The 11,018-nt window shown below is 37.4% G+C and overlaps 1 long non-coding RNA gene and 1 pseudogene across 1 annotated transcript; both read right to left on the bottom strand.

Moving 5' to 3' along the window:
* Window positions 1-346: 346 nt before the first annotated feature.
* LOC110308998 lies at window positions 347-8,541 on the bottom strand (annotated as a pseudogene).
* Window positions 8,542-9,236: 695 nt separating this feature from the next.
* LOC110309791 lies at window positions 9,237-10,970 on the bottom strand. The gene is made up of 3 exons (XR_002379742.2): window positions 10,831-10,970; window positions 10,674-10,743; window positions 9,237-9,774 (listed from the first exon to the last, which is right to left on the bottom strand). It is a non-coding gene; the product is annotated as an uncharacterized LOC110309791 (long non-coding RNA).
* Window positions 10,971-11,018: the final 48 nt, after the last annotated feature.

Genomic DNA, 11,018 nt, shown 5'->3' with positions numbered 1-11,018 from the left:
ACAGCTGGAGCAATGGGTCCCTTCTGTTGGTGATTTAGTCCCTGGGAACTTTGGGGAATCTGGTTGGTTGACATTGTTGTTTGTTCTATGGGGTTGCAAACCCCTTCAACTCTTTCAGTCCTTTTTTTTTTTTTTTCTTTTTCTCTATAAAAAATTCTTTAATGAATAAAAGACAGCCAGAGTAGGTTTTATGCTCATTGTCCATGTGTTTTCCCTTGTGCTCCACCCCTGCTATCAGAAGGTATTTTTTGATGCGGGCAGCCACCAGCACTGACAGAGAAAGACTGGGGAATTCTCTCAGCATTTCCTCGCTTCCTCCTGTTGCTCCTCTGTGTCATGCTGCAGTTTAAATTTGTAGAAGGCCCAGGCGTTCCCTAGATCTGAGTTGATCTGTGTGATGCAATGGAACCACTGCCTTGAGGCAGTGGACCCCAGCCCTCTGCAAGAGTGCTTCCAGAGACTCCCTCGTACCATTGTTCTTCTCAAAGTACGAAGCTCGTAACCACACACTTTCCTTGCTGGGGAAGACTTGCAGGGCATAGGCATATATGGCTCGCCCACACTCCAAGGCATTGTGGGGCCAACAAGTGTCAGTGTCTTCCATTCAGGTGTGTTTGGGATTTTCCTCATGCTTGGAAGCTGTGCTGATCTGTACGAATGTTCCCACGTGGTTTATTTAAGACCATGAGAACATTTTCATAAGGTTCTAGTACTGCCAAAGCAAGCCAGAGCTCTACACTGGTGGGACAGCACTCTACCGCTCGACTCAGCATGATTCTATCATCTTCAGGCTCTTCAAGTTCAACAGCTGCTTTCCACAATTGAAAATGCTCAAGTGCTTTCCCAAAAACACACTTCTTTTGCTCGAATGTCTGTTTCTAGTTCTGCTGCTCTGCTATAAATCCTAACAGACTGGGGGAGATGACAGACAGCTTGTGCCACCACAGCCTAGAGTGTGTCCCCAGACTGTAACCTAGCTGCTTCTAGCCAGACATCTTCACTCTTGGGGAACACCTCTGTCCCTTTCATAGTAAGGTTTTGAGCCACTTGTAACTTTCCAGTGACTTCTTCCAGGCCAGCTGACCCAATCCAAGCTGGTGGGTGATGAGGGTTTGATTTTAGGACAGATTTGAGAAGTAGTCGTACTTTCTTGATGCCATTTATGTCCCTGCCATGGGTTGGTATCATAGTATTTACATCTGTCAGTTAGCCTTTGGGGTCCACAACAGTCTGCCCACTCACTGAGTCAGACACCTGGCTAAGCTTCATGTCCATCAGGGTACTCCTTGCCTGGCCAATCTTCCTCAAGTCCAGCTCCCCTGTACCAGGTGTCATCAATCCTGGTGTCATTCCACCTGAGTATGGAGTGTTCAGGCTTCCTGGGTAGGGTGTGTTCAGACCTCCAAATTGAGTTTGTCGGGATCCACAGAGGTATGGTTCTCTCCAGTCTGTAAATGTTTGGCAAAGAAACTTATCAGGAGCAGGGGTCAGGTTCTCATAATATGAGTTCTGTTGACGTTTGTTTCTGGCATGGCCAACTTCTGGGATGCTCAGCCACTCTAATTCTGTGACTTCTGCCAACTTCTTCTTAAGGCCTGAAAATTGCTGCTGGATTTTGGGACGTTCCATTCGGTATTTCTCAATCTCGTCTTTCTCCCTTTGCTCTCTTCTCTCTTTTATTCTTTCATCCATCCTTTCATCCAGAGCTGCATAAATAGCGTCTGCTTCCTCATAATCTTTTTCATAGGGCCCACTTGAGAAGAGGCTCCCAGCATAGCCATTAATCTATTTGTAGTTGGTAACATTCAGATCAGCAGCAGCAGCAGCAGCAGCAGCAGCAGCAGCAGCAGCAGCAGCAGCAGCAGCAGCAGCCTGACTTTTCTTCATCTGGTTCCCCACAATTCTCCTCCCTAGTGGGGCATGGAGATCATCCACAGGAGCAGGCCCAATGTCTGTATGTCTGTTCATCGCGTGGTAAAGACAGTGGCACCTCGGAGCAGCTCGGGCAGGCAAAGAGTTCGAGGCCAACCTGGTCTATAGAGTAAGTTTCAGGAGCGCCAAGGATACACAGAGAAACCATGTCTCAAAAACAAACAAACAAACAAACAAACAAACAAACACAACAGCAACAATGTTAAGAGTCAAAACATGAATGGTGTAGCTAAACAAACTGGGAAGCTGTGTCTTCCAAAATCTCTGACTCTTACTAGGAAATGCTGAAAGCCGGAGAACTTTTCTCACCAGGGAAGAGCATACCAATTGGTTTTCCAATATATACAAGTAACATTATACAGACTGATCAGGTTACAGTTACACACACTCACACACACACATTTATATATATATAAATATTAAATAATAATATTAAATAATATTAAATATAAATATAAAATATATATTTATATATATTATATGTATTATATAGTTATATATGTATATTTGTATATATGTATATAGTATAAATAGTTATTATACATAGTTACACATATATAGATGTGTGTATATATATATGCATATGTATATGTATATATGCCTGCAATAACAATGAAAAAGGAGACCAGAAGCTTGAAAGAGATCAAGGAGGGATATATAAAAAGGTTAAAAGGGAGGAAGGAGAAGGGAGACATGTAATTATATCAAAATTACTTCTCCCTCTTCTAGCTTATAGAAGACATTATTGATAAAGTTTTCTAATGGGATTTACAAAACCCTGTTTCTTAAAAAAAAATGACATTGCTTTTATAGCATTCTTGGATCCAAAATTAAAGGTGTTGGGTAGAGTGTCAGCAGAGGATACGATCCAAGTCCTGCATAAACTGAGCATAGGAAGACTATAATCCCAGCACTCTCCAGGTGAAGGCAAAAGGATTAGAAGGGAATGGGCAGTAGACCTTGGGTGTGAACTTCACAGACAGTCCCACAACACCCAGGTGCTCTAACATCCTCAGGATCACAGGATCAGAGGTGAGGAAGACACAACATCTGCCCCAACACCGGAAGAGGGACCCAGGCACTCAGGAACTCTGCTTGACCAGTGGCACAGGTTCCTTCTGGTCTGGCCTGGTGCCCTGAGCAGACCTTGGGAGGAAACTCTGTAGCCAGTTCCACATCACCCAGAGGAAGATCTGCTTTCAGGCACTCTAACATGCCCAGGTCCCCTCAGTTCTTTCTCTAACTCCTTCATTGGAGTCCCTGTGCTCAGTCCGATGGTTGGCTGTGTGGCTCTTCATCTGTATTGCTCAGGCTCAGGCCTTCTTTTCTACTCAATACCATGGTCTTTGAAAATATTCTAATCATCATAATAATGTTTTAGGTAGGTTTCTTTACTTGGTATCTATCCTGGATGCTTCTTGAAGTCCAATGGGAATTATACTCTTGTCCCTGAAGGATATGCTGAAGAGAGAGCCTTAGAATACAATGATCAAATTTTTGACATTTTTTGACGCATCCAGCAGAATCCACATGATAGAATTTAAAACATGAAGGAGTTGCAGAAGGAGATAGAAACCATAGAAAAATGTTAGGCTTTCACTGACATTTAACCTCCCTGTGAGAAGCACAAATGCCTGACTTATATATCCCTTCCTTTTTCTGTTCACAACTGAGCAAGAACAGAAGACAACCTTAGGACTGAATACAGCCTAGTATTTGAGGCTTTGAGGCAAGCCAAAGTTTACAATCTAGATGCAAAAAGAAAAAAAATTGCTGTTACCATGAATCTACAATGGTAGTACACAACTAACCATATTTACATTCAGGAACAAGGCCTTGTTCTCTGGCACATATCAGGAGTTAGAAAATGACAGAAAAATAATATGAAAGTTATAAGAACTGAGTTAAAGCTGACTCAAACTGAGAGTGATCTTATTTTAAAGATTTTGATTTTCATATATTCAAGTATTTAAATATCTATGTACCACTGTCTGTGTTTGTTCTCATGTATGCCATAGCCACAAAGTCCAGAAGACGGTATAGAAGCCCTGGAAATGAAGATCCAAACTCTGGCCCTCCACAGGAACAGTTTATGTTCTTGAAAGCTGAGACATCCCTCTAACTTGTTAAACTTAAACACTTTCATACTACCTGGATTGTACACATCTTTATATACCTCCGGCAAGTGATCGCTCCAATTACTGTCAAACTAATTCTTGTTATTGTATCATATGTGTCTCAACAGCCAGTATCTTTTCTATTCTCTATGACATAAGAAACTGAAAGAGTTTTAGTGTGAAAGTCTGTCTACTTCAGTAGTCACTAATTACTTTTTATATTCTCCTGTTTTAGCTCTGTTTCTACACAACAAGCCAGTGGGAATTGCACCCTATTTTTATAGAGTAGCAGCAACCTGGTTCATTATTTGCAAATAAAGGCAACTTAATCTTCAACTAACTTTGTGCGTGGACATTGGAGGTTTGGTGTAGTGTTTGTGTATGTGTGTGTGTGTGTGTGTGTGTCTGTATGTCTGTGTGTCTCTCCGTGTGTGTCCATGTGTCCTGTGTGTGTTGGGGGGGGGTCTGTGAGAGTGTGATATAGGACAACTTCTGATCTTTTCCTCTATTGCTTCCCATATTATTTTTGAGGCAATGTTTCTCACTGAACATGAAGATCATCAATTTTAAAGACTGCTTGACAAGCAAGCTCCATTGATGTGCCTCTCTCTACAGGCCAGTTTTTATGTGAATTGTTAGAACCTAAATTCAGTTTCTTATGTTTGTGTGAGAAATGATTTATTACTAATTTAGCCATCTAATCTAATGATTTACTACTAATTTAGCTTAATTAAATCTCTTCCAGTTTTGTCTTTGTCATTATGCTTCCAAAAACTTGGGTCATGCCTTAAAAATAAATAAATAAATAAATAAATAAATAAATAAATAAATAAATAAATGACATTCTATAAAGCAAAGTGCATTGTGAGTCAAATAGCTGAGTTTTTAAAATCTATAGAAATATATTACTGAATTTATACTTATATTTCATGTTATTTAGTTCTGAATTTATACTTATATTTCATGTTATTTAAGCCCCAAGTATTAGTATTTTTATATTTTGGAAAAAAATTTAAATTTCTTTTTAAAAATGCCCAAGTGATTAAGTGTTATTATAGGAATGATCCTTCATATGCACAGTAAATGTCTAATCTTGTCTTTTCCCTAATGCTTCCTATTATCAAATCAAAATTTCTGTCTGGAGAAAGCCATTGACCTTATGGCCTGGAAAAACACATTGTCTCATAATCTGTGATATTGTATCAGAGCAGTCTAATTTGTATTTAATCTTTACAATTCATCTTAACCAAAATACACAAATTACAATGTGAGAATTTACCACAAGTTTAAGAAAATTGTATGTGAGTCCCATTCTATTTCACTTTCTATATTAGAGCTCCTTGTTTTTGAATGACCATTTATGTCCTATAAAGTGACAGCCTTCACACTGCTTTGGTGTTTCCTTGATCACTAGAATCAGCTCATTGAATGGAATTAGAATTCACATTTATCATCAGGAACAACCCCCAGGTGATGAGGTATACATTTTAGTAAATATCTATTTGCAGAAAAAAACAGCTAAAATGTTATATTTTATAATAAGAAATTAAGATGAATGCTAAGAAAGTAAGTAAATGACTAATTTTACAGTTCTGACTAAATGCTAACACCAGGCTTAAGACACTAACTTGTTGTCATCAGCAAGATGAATAAGCTCAACCTGTCCTATGAGGTCATGATAAGAGAAAACTCCTGACCTGTTGATGGACTTTGATGATGAACTCAGTACTAGATTTAATTGGCTTGTAATTATAAGAAGGATTCTAGACACGAGAATTACAATGAAACCATCTGTAAAATTTCCACCAGAGTACAGGTAGAACAGTGCTCAATTTAGAGATTCTACTTTTAGTAATCTACTATTTACTACTAAATTTGATACACCTATTACTTGGTTTGTGGTTAATGAAATAATTTATACACAATTACTTTGTGTAGAAAAAATGAATATATTTATATTATTATAATTCAACAGATTACATTTTATGATTTTATCATACAATTTTTTGTAAGCATACTTTCACCTGATATTATAGTGTTAATGCATGTAGCAAGGAATAAGAATGTAAAACTGGACCTTAATATCAGGATCAAAATAATTCCGGCTTCTCTTGGAAAGTATTTGATATTTTCAAAAGATCCACAGGCTATATCTAAACTCTCTAAGGCAGTTCCATATGAAACATAGTTTTATATGCTTCTAATTAGCAATTTTAATATCTCATCCCACAATGATGACTTTTTATGGGGAATATCGTCTTCTACTTTTGGCTCTTGAGAAAGTGCACCACATATCATACAGCTGATTTTTTGGCACTTTAATTTCAACTGCTGTGGCTTTTGAAAGGAACTCTGTGTAATTCACTCTTTCTGTTTTGCTAACTTTGTAACAGCTCTCTGAGATGGGCAGAAGTGAACTCTGTGTATGCTAGCTAAACCTCTACCCCGCTCCCAGCCATTTAGCTATATGATGACTTCATCATTTCTCTTAACGGAAAAAAAGAATTTAAACATTTGTGTAATCTTCTATTTACAGTCTGAAACATACACAATGTCTAGTCCAAGGACATTTGATTATATATACTATATGACCTAATTTCCACACACCTTACTATCCATTAAATGAGGTATATTGCTTTCTCATTTAATTCATATTAAAAATTTGAGGTTAAATTATTTAGACAGTGTTGCCTTAAAAGCAAGCTCTATAAGACTTATTCTCTATAGCATATTTTGTGATGTATATTGTGAAGTATATTTTGTGATGAAAATGAGCTTTTTACCAGCAGCAAACATATAGAGGATTATGCAATGAAGTTTAATTGCTGTCTCAAAATAATTTCATTAGTTATTCAATCCCAATCTATATTTGTTTCTAGAGTGTCAAGGGCTACTTGGAAGTTCCACTCATATTGTCATTTTAAAAAATAATGCTATCATCTAATTTAAAAGTGGTGACCTAGAAATAGCAATAAATGTTCTTAACAAAATATCTCTTTAAAGTTAATTTCTTATGTAGCTACATATCTACCTAGAATATTTCAATATCATCACTTTTTTTTCCAGAAGTTGCTTTGGGAAAACTTTTTTTAATACAAATGACATAATATTCCATCTTACTTTATCATTTAATTCAAGTGAATACTTGTTATATTACTAAAAGGAACGTTTTGCTTTTCAGCAGTGTTTTCTAAAAAAGCTTGGTACTTCCCCAAAGGTTTCCTTACCAGAGGTAATTTAAATATTTGGGCCATGTTAATGCCCAGATTTACAAGAAAAATACAAACTTAAAAAGCATACATGGATGGCCCAGGTGCAATAGAAAATCTATATTAAATATTACAACTTTTGAGATTTTCTGTACAGTTCCTCAAACCAGTTAGTTTTATTTGATTATGCAGAACAATGTTAAAACAAGACAACATCAATTTTGTTCTTTATGAGTGAATATCAATGTGTAGGGGGATGCTAGAGAGGTGAGGCAGAAGTGGGTGGGTGGAGGAAGCACCCTCTTACAGGCAAAGGAGAAGGGGGATGGGATGAAGTTGGTGAAGGAGAGACCAAGAGGAGGGACATTTGAAATGTTAATAAATAAAATAGCCAATAAAAAGAAACAAAAATTATAAACATGTATAATAGAGATGTGTACTGAGTTTTTAAAATCATTTTTGTACCATCTAAGTTTCATCCTAGGATGAAAGGAGAAGCAAAGGCTGGCTGAGGACAATCTCTCAATTTGTACTGCAGGTAGGTGAACATAGATGCATTGAGAAAGACAAAGTGTTATTATAGCTTGTGGAGTGATGTGACAGACAATAAGGTCCAAATTAGGAACTGTGGGAAATGGGAGTGGATGCCTTTTACTTTTGTTTTTCATTTATTTCTAACAGAACAGAACTTAGGCTTCAAAGACAGCAAAGGAAAGTCACTAAATAGTAAGGTATTATTATTATTATTATTATTATTATTATTATTATTATTATTATTGAATAGAAACACAAGATACATAACATAACTAGATAGTCAGCCCTGGAGGGTTTACAGGACTGAGGGATTTTAAGACACAGCCCTGATATGAGTCAACCCACATCTGTAGGCTGCCTTGGAAATTTACTTTGAACTTTGTGAACAATTACAATAATTTCCTTTTCATGAACTGCATCTGTGTTTGCTCTCTGTCTCTGTCCTTCTCTGTCTCTCTGTCTCATTCTGTTTCTGTGTGTGTGTCTGTCTGTCTCTGCCCCTCTCTCTGTCTCTGCCTCTGTGTGTGTATGTTTCTTTCTGTGTGTTTCTCTCTCTGTGTTTCTGTCTCTCTCTGTCTTGTCTCTCTCTCTGTCTCTGTCTCTGTCTCTGTCTCTGTCTCTGTCTCTGTCTCTCTCTCTCTCTCTGTCTCTCTGTCACATTGCCCCTGTGTCTTCTGCTTTCATCTCCCTTTTATGTCCTTACTTCTTTCTTCAGTTTCACTTTCAAATAACCGTACAAATGCATGCATGCATCGCTCGAAATATTTTCATTTAATGCTACAGCACTGCCAGCAAAACACATAATAATATTTCCCTATTTTACAGGTTGTATAACATAAGATAGTCTTCTTGTCATTTCTTTCTCATGTTGTAAAATTAAAATATATTTCTGTCACATGAGTGCCTTCTCAACATGAGTGTGATTTTGCCACAGCATTCATAATGAACTTTTAAATTAGAAAGGGAAAAATACGAACTAATATGATTCAACCTGTGATAAGGAATTTCATAGACAGAAAATTCAATACTGCCCAAAATGTTTTGTGCTCTGATAGTGAGTCTGAGGCATTGTTTAGATTTATTATATCCCCTCAGTTCAATCTCCTCTTGCAGCTCTTCCCGTCTCCCATGGGCCAGTGGCTCTTGATTCGCTTTGTCTTCAGTGTCTAAATCTGGAGATCTCCTTTCTTTACTTTGCTCTATTCTTTCTGTAGAAAAGGTTTCTGTGTGCAAGTGCTTTCCAGTCTTTTTAATTTTTTAAACAAATAAAAGAAAACGCCCTGCATGTATTAATCCATTTTTAATAACCATGACTAAAAGATGGGGCATTTTCTTGGTATTGTTTTGAATTGCTATTATCTTTTAAAGAGTTTTATTATTATGGTATCTATTGTGGCCTGCAGTTAAAATGACAAAGACGCTTGTGCTGGGCGAACTGAAGAACTCTTTAGTTCACTGAATAAAAACCTGAGATGGACAGAAGGTTTGCTAAAAGTATTTTTGATCATATTCTGTTGCCGCTATAGTTTCTTTTAAATAATTTTTCTTTACTTAGAAAACATGGGATTTACTATACATAAAACTTTTCATAGGCTGGGAGAAAGTTGTGTAAGACTTGGTACATTGCTGCCATCTATGGACAGAGAGTGAAAACTGATCTTGACTTTAAACGTGGTTGATGTTGCCCTTTGTGTACTTATTAGCTCTACGAACTCCTAAACAACAGTCGCCTTTTGTGTAGAATTTATTAAAATGAAGATAAGGAGGCTGAGAAGATGCCTCAGAGGATAAAGCCCTTGCTGCACAAGTGAAGGAACTAAGTTAGATCCTCAGAACTGAAGAGAGAGCAAAAGCATTAGTTCACACCTTACTGTTAAGTGCTGGTGACATGGGCAAAATCTGGACACCAGGAACTTGTGGAGGACAGTCAGTCTTTTCATATCAGTGAGCTCCTGGATCCTTTTAAGATTCTGCCATAAAATCTAAAATTAAAAAAAAAACAATTAAGGGAACAATAAATTCTAACTCTGACCTCCAAACATAATGAAATGAATGAGCATGCATAAAAATACACACACAGATACACACCTACAGACACAAACACACACATACACACACACACACACACACACACTGAACACAAGTGCCTGCATCATCGAACTGTACATCCACAGTTGGCAGATGCTTTGATTAACCAATCAAATTTCCACCTAGTGATCTGCCAAGATTGTGTAAAGAGAGGATACAAGTGTATTAGCAACCCCACTTAAGAAAGGAAAAAGTTGAGCCCAAAGGAGTACTGGTGTTTTGCCCCAGTCATTGAGCAGACCTGGGAACACTTGGAGGATGACTCCTGATTCCATTCTCTGAGATCACCTCACCAAGCTCATCAGGCCTGGCCTTTAATATAAGCCTGCATCAGACGTTTCTCTAATTGTCTATTACCTACAAGTGGTTACTGCATAAGAGCTCTGCTCTCTCATGCTCTCACCATACCTGACTGACTACCCTCAGTACAGGACTGTTTCAGGAATTAGAAGACTTCTGACATCAGGAAAACCAAAGTTTCTGAACTTTGGAAATTATTTATTTTATTTTTTGGTATTATTATTCACTCTTTGTATTTTCCTCTTCCAAATCTGACCAGATATTCCCAACTTACTCCCTTTCAAATTAATGGCTTTATTCCCATTAATCTTTGTTACATAAATACGCACACACATCGTGTGTGTGTGTGTGTGTGTGTGTGTGTGTGTGTGTGTGTGTGTTTAAATATAACCTGCACTTATTGGTCTAGCCTTGTATGCACTAAAATTATGTTCATAAATAAACAGAAAAGAACAGTTCAGAGAATGGTGAGGGCAGTAAAATTTTAACTTACTGGTATTCCTGGAAGGTGGAGTACCACTAATCCTTAGTGCTAAAGAAAGATGCTTTCGGGAAAATACAAGCTAGTAAAAATAGGAGATACAAATGAAATTTTAGTAAATGAATGTTATAATGAGGCAAATATGAGGGGATAATGAGAAACTGCTTACTGGATAAGATGTCACATTCTGTTTCTTGTGCTATAAAGGCACAGAACCAGTGAAGTTCAAATCTCACTTAAGTAAGTACCGAGATCTAGGGCAAGTCCTGTAGAGAGCTTTAGATTTTTATTGAGTTTGGTCTTCTCATTGTGTCCTGTATTTCNTGGATGTTTTGAGTTAGGATCTTTTTGCATTTT

This window comes from Mus caroli, chromosome 14, assembly GCF_900094665.2.
Source record: "Mus caroli chromosome 14, CAROLI_EIJ_v1.1, whole genome shotgun sequence".
NCBI lineage: Eukaryota > Metazoa > Chordata > Mammalia > Rodentia > Muridae > Mus > Mus caroli.
The sequence above is the reverse complement of the archived record's forward strand: the minus strand, read 5'-3'. Positions and strand labels throughout refer to the sequence as shown.